Source organism: Gymnoscopelus braueri, assembly GCF_963280865.1.
Source record: "Gymnoscopelus braueri genome assembly, chromosome: 18".
NCBI lineage: Eukaryota > Metazoa > Chordata > Actinopteri > Myctophiformes > Myctophidae > Gymnoscopelus > Gymnoscopelus braueri.
Window position 1 is genome coordinate 35,998,306 of NC_137618.1, and position 13,485 is coordinate 36,011,790.

The 13,485-nt window shown below is 39.7% G+C and overlaps 1 protein-coding gene across 1 annotated transcript in view; it reads left to right on the top strand.

The window, feature by feature from the left end:
* The first annotated feature begins 4,759 nt into the window (after window positions 1–4,759).
* The window catches only part of scn1laa (sodium channel, voltage-gated, type I-like, alpha), a 38,864-nt gene continuing 30,138 nt past the window's right edge, over window positions 4,760–13,485 (top strand). The window contains exon 1 of the mRNA XM_080457063.1: window positions 4,760–4,919. The gene's annotated coding sequence lies outside the window, so the exon portion shown is untranslated. The remainder of the gene's footprint in view (window positions 4,920–13,485) is intronic.

A 13,485-nucleotide genomic window follows, 5' to 3' on the forward strand; every position in this document is an offset into this window, starting at 1 on the left:
TTTCATGCAAACAATCACCATTACCATATTGAGATGTACACCCACCTGTAATGAAAGCTACAGCTATCAAAAGCAGAAGGCCAAAAGGAAGGCCTGCCTGGTTCATTGCATATGGTAAACCTGAAGTAAAAGAAAAAGAAAATAGAAAATATACATAAATGTATATATATACATACGTATATACGTACATAGCCTACATACATGTGTATATATATTATACAGGGGTGGGCAACTTTGATGATGGAGAGGGCCACAATATTTCCACACTCTCTCCGTATTTTAACTTTTTTCGCCATTCTGTCACACAAAAGTAGCAAAAATAGCCGATCTACAAGCTGTAGATCTGCTATTTTTTTTTTTAATACAGATTTATTTTTATACTGAAAAGTAAAAAAAATAATCAAATGCATTTAGTTATACATACATATATATATATATATATATATATATATATATATATATATATATATATATATATATATATGCCAATACTTTTGTGCTTTTACTCAAGTACATTTTTTAATTCAGGTAACAGAATATTTCTACATTGTGGTAATTGCTACTTTTTCTTTTGTAAAATGTAATACAAATTTCTAGGCTAATTCTTCCACCATTGGTCATGAAAAACTGTGAGGGTGAAAGAGTTAAAAGGATGGGTGGGGGTTACCAGGCGCTAGTCATATGATCCATAGGGTTTACGGATGGAGACTTGAATGGTAACATGAGTTTTCTTTGTTATTAATACTGCTCGAAAACTCAGGCATTAGAACCGATTTATAGAAATGTAGACCTGCTGGTTAATAGCTAAAACGTGCAGTTTACTCCAAGTCAAAATGATGGACTTTCGTTAACTTTATTAAAGGGTTCCTCATAAATACTTAAGTTATGTTAGTTAGGCTATTTACCTATAATTCCAGATCCTATTATCGAATTAATAAAATTGAACGTTGCTATCATTGAACTTCTTCCTGTCTCTCCAGCCACTTTTTGAGCAGGGCTGAGGATACTCTTGTTTTCATCGTTCAACTGGGGAGAAGAAAATTATTGACAAAATTAAATCAAAAATATATCACAATGTAAATAAATGAATGTATAGGACATCTATGTCTAATAACATAGGCATGATCACTGTACCTGTTCAGCCATTTTTATGCACCTGTTGGTTACCGGCTTGGCGCTTCGTTTGCAGGTTCTAAAATTGACAGCAAATTCCAGTGTTTACTTCTCTCATCATAGCCTAATCTGCAATGAAAATGAATGAGTTATAGCAGAACGGACAATTTATTAACCCAGCATTGAAGCTTTTAAAAACATCGCAACACTGCCTCCTATTGGATGCATAGTTCATCACCTTTCATGTCTGTTCATGTAGGCTACATTCACACACATGCAGTGGTGTGTGGTGTAAAGTAACCAAGTACATTTACTCAAGTACAATTTTGATTGTAAATATGTTTTACTTTACTGGAGTATTTCCAATCAGCGGCAAATATTGTACTTTTACTACTCTACAATTATTTTAAAACTAGTTACTAGTTACTTTGTACATTTTTTATATTATTACAAAACATACATTAACCACTTCAGCCCTATATACATTTCTGCCATTTAAAAATAGCCAATCTACAAGCTCACAATGCGTTGAGATGCATTGTGAGCTTGTAGATCTGCTATTTTCAAAATATTTTTTATTAAATTCACACATTTGAAAACTTGTGAAATGGGACATTATGCATAATGCGTAGGCCTACTTTCTACTTTTGGTACTTTAAGTACATTTTGATGCCAATACTTTTGTACTTTTACTCAATTACATTTTGAATTCCGGACTTTTATTTGTAAACAGAGTATTTCTGTCTACATTGCAGTATTGATACTTTATAAAAAATGTTGAGTACTTTTTTTCACCACTGTTCATGCATAGTCTAAAAGTTCTGGGTAGACTTTAGGCTTTAATTTAGTGCTGTTAACAGCCACCAGCAGGTGCCCTCATTCTCTTGGAAGTGCGCCTAAAGGTTTTTGCGCACCATCCCCACACCGAGATAGCTCTGTTGAGGCTACTACTGTATGGCACTTTTATTGCAGATATGTTCGTGCCCGTGCACTTGGTTGGTGGGAATGTGGATCCACCACAGTGTTAAACTTATGCCTCCTCGTCCTCGACACTGGTGGGGCCACAATGAAAGACTACCCTGGCGTCATCCAGACTCCATTCTTATCAGACTTCAAGCAACACACTCGACATTTCAGATTCCACTCCACACAACATCATTGACAACTCGCGGCGGTAACCGGAAAACTCGCCCCAAAACACACTCGCCCCCATCTGTCTCGCGGACCAGCGGTTCTTGTATTTGTTTTACTGAGGATAAGGTTATAAGTTTAGGGTTTAGGCATAGTTTTACTGAGGTTAAGAAGATTAGGAAATTAGGAATAAGGTTAGGTTTTGGAACCGGCTATTTTACTGAGGTTAAGGTTAGGATTAACTAGTTTTAGGCATAGTTTTATTGAGGTTACGTTTAGAAATAAGGTTAGGTTTAGGCATAGTTTACTGAGGTTACGTTTGGGAGTAATGTTAGGTCTAGGCAGGGCAGGCATAGTTTACTGAGGTTATGTTAGGAATACCTGTAGCTCCATATAGAACCTCTCCCTCCGCTAGAGAGGTTCTTATACCGCCGGGTTTGCCCCGGGGCGACTGTGTTTTGGGGCGAGCGTTTTGGTATTCCTCGCGGCACTAACTTGTACACAAACTGTTCCAAACATTCCTAGAAAGAAAATATGGCGAAATCAGAGATAGCCTAGTAGTGGAACTTTTTCAGTTTCCGAGACAAATGTTACTGCCTATTCCCGACATTTGCGCTTGTTGATGACCAGCACAGTAATTGTGTGAGCGCTCAGAGGCGCTCACTCAGTGTTGCCAGATTTTGTGAGAGAAATAAGCAGCCAGCTCTGTGAAAACAATCCCAAAAGAAGCCACTAGAGCCACATGAGCACTTTATTGGCTATTTGAAAAGAATACAAGACAGGTGGGCACTGACTGACATCTGGGCACCATATTTTTGGGATGACTGGGCATCTGGACGAGTGGGCACCGGGACAACTGGGCACCAAAACCATCTGGGCACTAGGGACATGTGGGCACCTGGTGGAGATAACTGGCATCTGGACGAGTGGGCACCTGGAGAGGTGGGCACCGGGACAACTGGGCACCAAAACCATCTGGGCACTAGGGACATGTGGGCGCCTGGACCAGTGGGCACTTAGGGGTGGAGATAACTGGGCACTAGGACGAGTGGACACTAGGGACGTGTGGGCACCTGGACGAGTGGGCACTTAGGGGTGGATATAACTGGGCACCTGGACTAGTGGGCACATGAATTAGGATTCGTGTACACAAGTGTTTTTGCCAGACCCAAGGGGTCGGGCTTACATGAGGCTTTGTATCTGTTTCGTCCATACATGGGCAGGGGTCATTTGTCCTCCGGCCATTTGTCCTCCGGCCCCAGCCAAAAAAAAGTTTGTGACGTCCCCTTTCGTCACGAACTATTCATGACATCATGAACTTCAGTTATAAAGTGGTTTGTAGGTGTGTTACATACTAGGACTTCATTTTGGGTCTGACAGAACCAGGTCACCTGGTCTTGTTTAACTTTACATAACATGCTGCTTTGTGTTGGTAATTGTCGTAATATTTAACCCACTGTTCTTTAAACCCCCAAACACAACACAACAATGAGGTCAAAAGTTCAATGTAAGAGTTGACAAAATAGTACTGAGGTCAAAAGCAGAGTTTCAAAGTACAATACAAGAGTGTATTTGTATATTTGCCAAAATAGAAGTACTGTTAAAAAATAGAATGAATTGGGAAAATGGTAGAATCCCAAAAATAATTAAGGGCACCAAAAATGGTCAAATGATGTTAGTATAGAGAAAACATATCTAAACAGTACACTATAAAATGATAGAAAAAAATATAGTAGCCTACTGTTAAACAATAGAATAGTACACTATAAAATGATTGAAACCATGCAGATAAATAGTAGCCTACTGTTAAAAAATCACCAACAACAAAGCTGCATGCTATGTAAAGTTAAAAAAACACACACACTTTGTTGTCCCGGTGCCCACGTGCCCAGTTATCTCCACCCCTAAGTGCCCACTCGTCCATGTGCCCATATGTCCCTAGTGCCCAGATGGTTTTGGTGCCCAGTTATCCCTAGTGCCCAGTTGTCGCTAGTGCCCAGATGGTTTTGGTGCCCACCTGTCCTGTTACCTTTGAAAATAGCTGATCTACAAGCTCACAACGGGTTGCATTCGCAACGCGTTGTAGATCTGTTATTTTCAAAAAGATCTAGAAAATAAAAAGTTAAATATTTGGAATATATTTGAAAGTTAAAACAAAATTCAGATGGGGGTCAGCAGAAAAATACATACATTTGGGCGTCCTTGACATGATGCAAATGTTTGAGAACTGGTTTAAACAATGATTTAAAAAAAAAAGAAATTGGAAGCAAGCCCAAACAATTACACTTTAAAAACAAGCCCAAAAAACCGCAACCCGCAACTACCAATATTTACAAGCAACTTTACAGAAAAACAAGTCCAAAGTCGCTTGTAATAAGCGGACATGGCAACACAGCCTCTCACTGGATCCCTGCTGTCATTTGGTACCCAGGAACATCCGGAAGCGCAACAGTCGACGTGCTGCACCGACAGACGGATGAGACACAAACCGCACTAGAGCTCAGTTTTGACTTTCTTTTCACTGTGGAAAAATATTCATTCTAAAGCTGGGGAACAACCAAGACTGAACGTGGAATGACATATTTGATTTTTCTTTCTTTTTTTTAACACCAAAAACCTGCCTTGTAATTATTTTTGATTAGCTTCACCTGGCTGCCGGGGATAAAAGCCTGTCGGTGAGTTGCATCATGTTATATTGCTGTTAATGAAGTTCTGTCTCATCTGGCCGTTTCTGTTGTTGTGATAAAAGTTGTGTGTCCTACACAGGCCAAATTTAAACTAGGCTATGTATGTGGTAAGTTTTCAACTTGAGAATAACTTGTTTGTGGTAGAATTTGACCGAGACAGCCTAGGCTGAGGCTACATGATAATATAATTAACGTTTTCTGATATATTAAGCTTTTTCTTGGATGGCTTTCATCGTTCCACCTGTAAACGACCTTGGTTTGGGCCCCGGCTGGAGAGGGCTGTGCCCCAAGCGTTGTTAGAATTAGAAAGTGAAGTAAACATGCATGTCTTGTCTGTGTTTTGTTCTTTGCCCTGACGTCGGTCCCTATCCATGTTATCAAGTCCTCGGGAGCTTTCAAATAACCAGTGGTGTAAAGTAACTAAGTACATTTACTCAAGTACTGTACTTAAGTACAATTTTGAGGTAGGCCTACTTTTACTTTACTGGAGTATTTCCAAATTTCAGTACTTTTACATCTACTCCACTACATCTCAGAGGCAAATATTGTACTTTTACTCCACTACAATTATTTGAAAACTTCAGTTACTTTGCAGATATAAATTATTACGTTATAAAACATACATTAACCACTTTAGCCCTATTTTATACATAGGCTATTTGAAAATAGCCGATCTACAAGCTGTGAGCTTGTAGATCTGCTATTTTCAAACATTTTAGTACTTCTACTTTTGGTACTTTAAGTACATTTGTATACCAATACTTTTGTACTTTTACTCAAGTAAATTTTGCATTCCAGACTTTTACTTGTAACAGAGTATGCCTAAATTGCAGTATTGATACTTTCACTTAAGTAAAAGATTTGAATACTTTTTCCACCACTGCAAATAACTTGTCCTACTTCCTATAGATACCAGAGGAGCTTTTACAGTGTAGTTCTGTAACCTACAGGCATGGTTGCAGACGCAATGGTGCGCAGTAGTAGACCAGTCCACATCGAACTTCGGAGCCACTTAGCCCACTAGACAAATATAGCCTAGAGTTTAGAGTCTGCTGCTCAATTTCTTGTAAACAAATGATTAAACCAACAGCTTCCACTTCCCTGGTAACATGTCTGATTCAAAAATAATCCCATCCCCATCCCACAACTTGTTTATTTCGCCAACGCCCTAATACGAGTCTCGGAAAGATGCAGTCCTGTAGCGGGCCTGAAAGAGGCTCCGTGCAAGTGGTGGTTGGGGAGCTTTCATCAGTGGATTGAGGTGTCCCGGGAGGCGCTCTAATCAGTGGATGGAGGTGCCCCCGGTGGCAGGTGCTCTCATCAGCGGATGCCTCTAGAGGAGGTCTCATCATCAGTGGATGGAGGTGCCCCTGTTGGGCGTGAGTTAGACCAGTGGTTTTCCACCTTTTTCATGCCAAGGACCCCTAAATTGATATACATTTGGCCGCGGACCCCCATTTGAAAATGTTTTGTGCCAGGGACCCCCAGAAGCAAAGATATCAGTAAATTTTCGCTTTAAAAAATATAAATATTCAAAGAAGATGAATGATGATGAAAAAAATTCAGCAATATTAATAATTGGGCTACTTTACTGCGGCTCCCTTGTTTGTGTGTTCTTCTAGCGCGCAAGTTCACTACAGACAGAACATACTGTCGGCTATAGGTGTATCAAAGCTTTGCTATAGGGAAAGGCCCAGCCCCACTTATCGCCCATGCACTGTAGTGTAGGCATCATATATCTTCATATTCCCAGATGACAACCCACATTGCCCATTCTCTCAGATAATATTGACAGACTATTCAAATGGCAGATGAATTCTCCCTAGCGTGAGACGTATCCCATTGTTGCATTTTGGTAAACCCAGTACCATACTGTACCATTGACAAACTATTGATAAACTAAAACGTACTACTGTAACTAACTAACTAAATCTCTCTCTCTCTCTCTCTCTCTCTCTCTCTCTCTCTCTCTCTCTCTCTCTCTCTCTCTCTGTAAAGATCTATGTTTGCCTGTATCCCATAGGCTAATGATCGTGGCTAGCAGACTAGAGGTCTGTTTTGTAGTCTATAGATAGACTTTCCATAGATGTCACAATGTTGACAGTGGATTATGGTGTTGGGGCAATGTGTTGTTGGGAATAGGAAAAAAAGAACAATGAATGTATTAACCTCTTAAACTCATTTATTTTCAGATATGTGAAACATTACATTATACCGCTATGATTTTAATGGTGTCTTGGTTTGGGGGAAAATAGATCTTTGTCTTTGACGCAGAATTGTCAGTAAAGCTGTACTTTGAATTATACGAAAACAGTTAACAGTTCAAACTGCTCCTGGGTATTTTGAGCGATCTGCACGAAACTTTCTACACATCAACTTTGGACCAATATAAAAATGAATTGGGGTAAAAGTTTTTAAGTGAGAAAATGAAGCCATTGAATATTTTGGTTTTGAGCTAAAAAAGTTTGAGAACCACTGATCTAGAGTAGTGTTAGTGAAACAGGGGCTTGGTACATGACAGAAGGCAAGACTTTATGCTCATCAACAGACATAATCAGGGTGGCCATAGCTGATTGCGTGGAGTGGAAGCCTGTGAGTACTGTCAGGGTCACTGGTTCGATTCCTGCCCCCAGCCATGAGTTGAGATGTCCATGAGCAGGATTCCTATCCCCTAATTGCTGAATACGAACACCTCAGCTGGGTAAAGCTGAAACCTAGTTTCCCCTGTTGGAATCATAGGGTCTTTAATATTTGTATTATTATAAACAGCAGCCTAACCTCCAATATTGACCTAGGCTGTGACAACAAAATAGCAGCTCTACGAAGCTTATTTCATGCCTATGGGCAATACCACACAGTATAACACTGGAGTTGATATTTCCATTATGGGGGATTGAGTTAACATTGATACTGGCTAAATGGGTAAATGGGTCACAACCTTTAATCACTTTTATGTTGAGCAGCAGCCAGCAGGACAGTTCTAATAATGTTGAATAAATAAACAAAGCAAATGTGTTGATGTTAGAACTATAGCCTGACATGACCAGACTGAAACACATATATGCGAGAGCAATGATTCGTCTTGGTTCCAGGTTGCTAATGTTCTGGCTCTCTGAGAGAAACAGAGGAAATAATTGTCAATCGTGACCATTTAGGTTCGCCTGTGCAAGGTCACAAAGTTGACAGGTTCCAGATAAATTGAAGTGGGCCTATTTGAAGCTTCAAAGTGGCAGTTCATATCTCAAGTTGTTTTTAATGAGTGGCGAGTGGATGAATGATACATACAGTGTTAGAAGTTGGTCACCAAAGGTTGACCTTTTACATTGGACAGTATGGTCAATGTTTGAAACCTGATTTATAGCAGATCTACAAGCTCACAGATACCACATGTTGTGAACTTGTAGATCTGCTGCTTTCAGCACTTGACACAGTTGTACAATGGAGCATGTATTTGGCATTATAGTTTTTTTTATTGAGTGTCTTTCATAGTTTCAGAAAATTATTATGTTTTCTGTTGCGCAAAAAATTATGTCAAAGAATAATCAATAACCATAGTCTTGTATTGGGTACAACAATCCAAGCCAATCCAATGTTTAAGCTAAGCATACTTCACCACACCACTCAGAAACCCACTGAAAGGCACAAAGTAATTCATCCATTATATTGTTTTATGGTTGATCAATAATGGCCATCAATATGATATAACAGCTAAGTTGAGGTACTTGATTCCTGTGAGACAATGCATACCTAATTAGATTGTAGCCTAAACAGCAGATCTTTTCAAAGCAAAAGAAGACAGGGGAACTTTCACCCGCCTTCTAATAACCATACTAGGTCCCTGGAGGACCATTGATTTGAGCACTAGTGAGGAGGTTGGGTTTGGTGACTCCTCAGTGGCAGGAGCAATTGATCTGAATTTGCACACGGGCACTGACTTTTAATCTAATTTCTAATTTCATCTAATTTTAATGATGACTATGCTATAGTCAATGAAGAAAACTACAAATCAAATCAAATTCATTGCATGTGTCTATGAAACATCAGTATTAACCACTTAAAGGAGCACTTCACCCATTTTCAACCTTATCTTCATATAATTAGTCCTTACTAATGCTAAGATGATAATGATAATGATAAGATGGCACAAATTGTGTACTCACACTGGCCCTCATTTATCAAAGTTGCATAGACCAAAAAACAACCGCACGCCAAGATCACCGCAATTGTCGGGATGTATCAATCTATCGTGACTTTGACTTGAGCCCTCTCAGTACTCATGTCTGGTCTTAGGACGTGCAGGATTTGTCTACACCTGTTTTTTACATCGTAGACTTGCTGCGGTGCAGCATTGTCTAACAATTTGACAGGCACCTGGACACATGAATCGACTCCAAAATGTATATCTAACACACTAACAAATAATCCCTGTGAAAATATAACATTTTATAAAGGCACACATGGACATGCACGCCGATTTTATTTCCAAGTGATAATGACAAGAAATTAAAATCAAGCGATGGAAACAATCTAACAGCCTATTTGCAATGTTACAAGTTAGGTGCTTAATCATTCACCCATTTAAACAAGTGCTTTTATCATTCAGATAATAATTGCAGATCTGGTTCAGACCTAGGCCATACGAGGGCTTATGCAAGAGCATTTTTTGGGAGTCTTTTTATGGACAGTGAGGTCTCCAAACGTATTTACAGTTGCTACGTGCCCTGCAGTTATGCGCAAGCTACGTTAAGGATAGAAACCCGACGCTCCAAACTTCTCGCTATGGATTTGGGCCACGGGATATCGGAGATATAATTCAATTAAATTCAACTGAATTAAAGTGTCAAATCACAACAAGTTTTCTCAAGACACTTTACATGTAGAGCAGAGACCTGACAGTCCCACCCTGAGCAAGCAATGTTGCGACAGTGGCCGCTTAACTGGAAGAAACGTCAGGCAGACCCAGGCTCTATAGGGTGGGAGGCCATCTGCCTCGACCGTGTTGCGGGGAAAAGAAGAGAGAGAGAAAGGAGAGACAGGGAGAGAGATATAAGTAGTAGCAATAACAATGATAGCAAATATAATAGTGTACTGTAAGATAGTATAAATTAATATAATATAGTACAACAATAATGTTATATAGTATATATGGTATAATATAAGAATGTTGAGATAATATACAGTATAGTGGTTAATAGTATAATATAGTAGCAGTATTATTGGTATAGTATAATATAGTAGCAATCGTGTGTGTGTGTGTGTGTGTGTGTGTGTGTGTGTGTGTGTGGGTGTGTGTGTGTGTGTGTGTGTGTGGGTGTGTGTGTGTGTGTGTGTGTGTGTGTGTGTGTGTGTGTGTGTGTGTGTGGCAGAGATATTTGATAGTTGAGAGATTACTAAAGGCAGACGATTTATGCTGTCCTACCTACACCTGTACCTACACCTGTACTTTGTTTAACTTATACTGCTATTGCTGCTATGACACCTGCATTTATCTCTGGGGATTAATAAAGGTTTGTCTGATTCTTATCGTACACGATGTGAGACATGTCACACCCAAACCAGTGCTGTTGGCAATTCATTGACCTGTGTGTGTTTGCTGTGATTGATTTCTTGTATCAAAGGGCAAATTGTGGAAGTGTTCTAACAGTGCTGCCTTCACCTCAGGCAGAGGCTCTCAGTGATGTGGCACATTCAGAGAGGCAGGCTCTCTGTAGTGCATTCATATTTAATATCCCATCACTATCCTAATATAGAGCTATCAGTCTCTGTCTCCCTCTGTTCTGTGTCTCAAGTAAAACATTGTTCCAGCCGGTGTGTGTGCTCGTAGCTGACTGGATAGTGCATTGGCATTAAGACCGGGAACGCATCTGTGTGTCATTTTTATTTCTTTGGGCTATTCAAAAATAGCAGATCTACAAGCTCATAGCGCCGCGCTATGAGCTTGTAGATCCGCAATTTTTGGAAAAATCTTGAAAATGTGTGCAAATCTTTGAATATATATATTTTTAAAGCAAACATTTTTAACTCGAATTTTTGCTTCTGGGGGTCCCTGGAACAAAATATTTTGAGATGGGGTTCCGTGGCCAAATATAATTTTGGGGGTCCTTGACATGAAAAAGTTTTGAGCACCACTGATATATTTTCAAAAAACTGTTAGAGATTTAGCAGACATTTGTAGAATCCCCAGAAGCAAAGATTTGAGTTACAAATGTTCGCTTAAAAGTGCGTTATGAGCTTGTATATCTGCTATTTTTTAATAGCCCAAAGAAATCTGAAAATGACACGGATACGTTCTCGGTCTTAATTAAGCAGGAACGATGCAGGTCAGGAACGATGTAAGTTGGCAATGCATGCGCCACTTGGTTATGCAATACCCGTTGTACCTGTTGTCAGAGTATCTGTTGTACCCGTCTGTCTGTCTGTGACTGTGTCCCTTTTATGTACATTTATCGGACATAATGGGAAATCCGCCCTTTGGGTCGTTGCCGAAACGAACGTTGTGTTTGAAGTCGCTCAGTCCCATATTTGCGTATGACCATATATGGGCATAGCGGTCGGTGGTTCTGGACAACCGGATCTTCATATATGGCTATATATGGGCATATTGGTTGGATCGGTGGTTCTGGACAACCGCCTATCTGACCGCATGGCACTCCCTCGGGTCGGTGGCGGCGATGCACGTGCCGAGCTAGAAGTCGGTGGTCAGGCGGTTCCTGAGATACGTGAACTACAGTCGGACAGAGATTTCGCGCATTTATTGTAGGATAATCACAACGTTCATGGTTCGATTCTATCTGGAGATTTATGTTGCAGGTCCTTCCCCCCCTCTGCCCTCATTATATATATATATATATATATATATATATATATATATATATATATATATATATATATATATATATATATATATTAGCAAATAATGCCTAAAAATATATTAATTTAATGGGTGGACATGCTAATAATTCACATCTCGACTCAAACCCTCATTCACTCCAGAGGAGTAGAGATCATTAGATCTTCATTTCCTATAGCTGGCAGGTAGTATGACAGGTCTTTTAGCCTCATTCTTTATTTAATTTAATCTTCTCTGGCATCAATCCACACCACCTCCCATCTCTTCTATTTTAAGCAGATGTACTATAATGTCAAGTGTAGGTTTGTTGGCCAGGCCAAAATAGAAAAGTACAGTCTGCAGACTCTGCACACTGACTGGATCATGCTCCCATAGTGAAAGTTATTGAATTATGACCAAGGGGACGTTTCAATCATCTTGGCTCTTTCTCAGACAAAGGAAACTATACAGACACTACTGGGCCAGGTCACCTGACAGATCACCCGAACCTAGTTGGCTCCTAATGAATTGATATCACAAATATATCCATCATATAAAAGATTACACCATAATGCAAACAACCTGATAATGAAATAAACTTAAGTAACCCATGAGCGCTTATTGAAACATCATACTGTGTAACGCATAGTCAAATGCACACTAATATCCCAAGAAGACACACCATATACATACAGTGTACTGTATATACATCTACGCACACACAACACAATATATCTACAAAGCTCTATTGTATCCTCTAGACTAGATGGATATACTGTATTTGTCTATCAGATCACAGACCTTTTAGAGTACCTGAGCTGATATCAGAACAACGAACTAGAAAGGGGCGCAATTCACCATTTGTGCCAGCCCCTATGGGCAGAAGTGAAAGTGCTTTTGGAGGTGTGCTTCATAGAGGTCCATCAACATGCATGACTGCGTTGTTTAGAAGCCCCTCAACTGTGTTGGGCAGTAACGTAATAATAAAGGCGATGAACAATACCACAGCAATGGAAGGGAATACGTTAGGTCATGCCAACCAGAATAGAAGACCAATGAGAGATCTTTTCAGGAATCCATAGCATGAGGGTTAAGTGATCCATTACTTCTTCCTGCTTCTACCACGATCTGCGCTGAACCAAGAAATCACGTCCAATATCTTGGTGTCTGTCAATGTGTCAAATGAGAAATCCACCAAGGAAAATTGCATGACAACTATTCAGTTGACCATTTATTTTATTCCTCCAGCTGTGCTAACGCGTTTCGGCGTGTCATCAGAGCAAGTTATTATTATTCAAATATATATATTTTTTTGTATTACTTTTTTTTTAAGTACACATACAAACACATAACAAACAACTACAAAACACCACAGACACTAGTACTCAATACACAATGAAACGGATACACATACCATCCAATTACTAACTACCGAAAATGAAAAGAAATTTTAGTACAATACATTGGCATAAAAAGCGGTATTAATATCACTCATCAGAGCAAGTTGATGAAGGCTACACACGAAGACCTCGACTTGCTCTGATGAAGGCTACATGCCGATGAAGGCTACACGCTGAAACACCTTAGCATAGCTGTAGGAATCAAATAAATGGTCAACTGACCTACTTTGTCTTGCAATTATATTTTGGAGTGCCGCTTTTTCCACTGAAGCAGAGGAAACACACACACACACACACACGCACGCACGCACGCACGCACGCACGC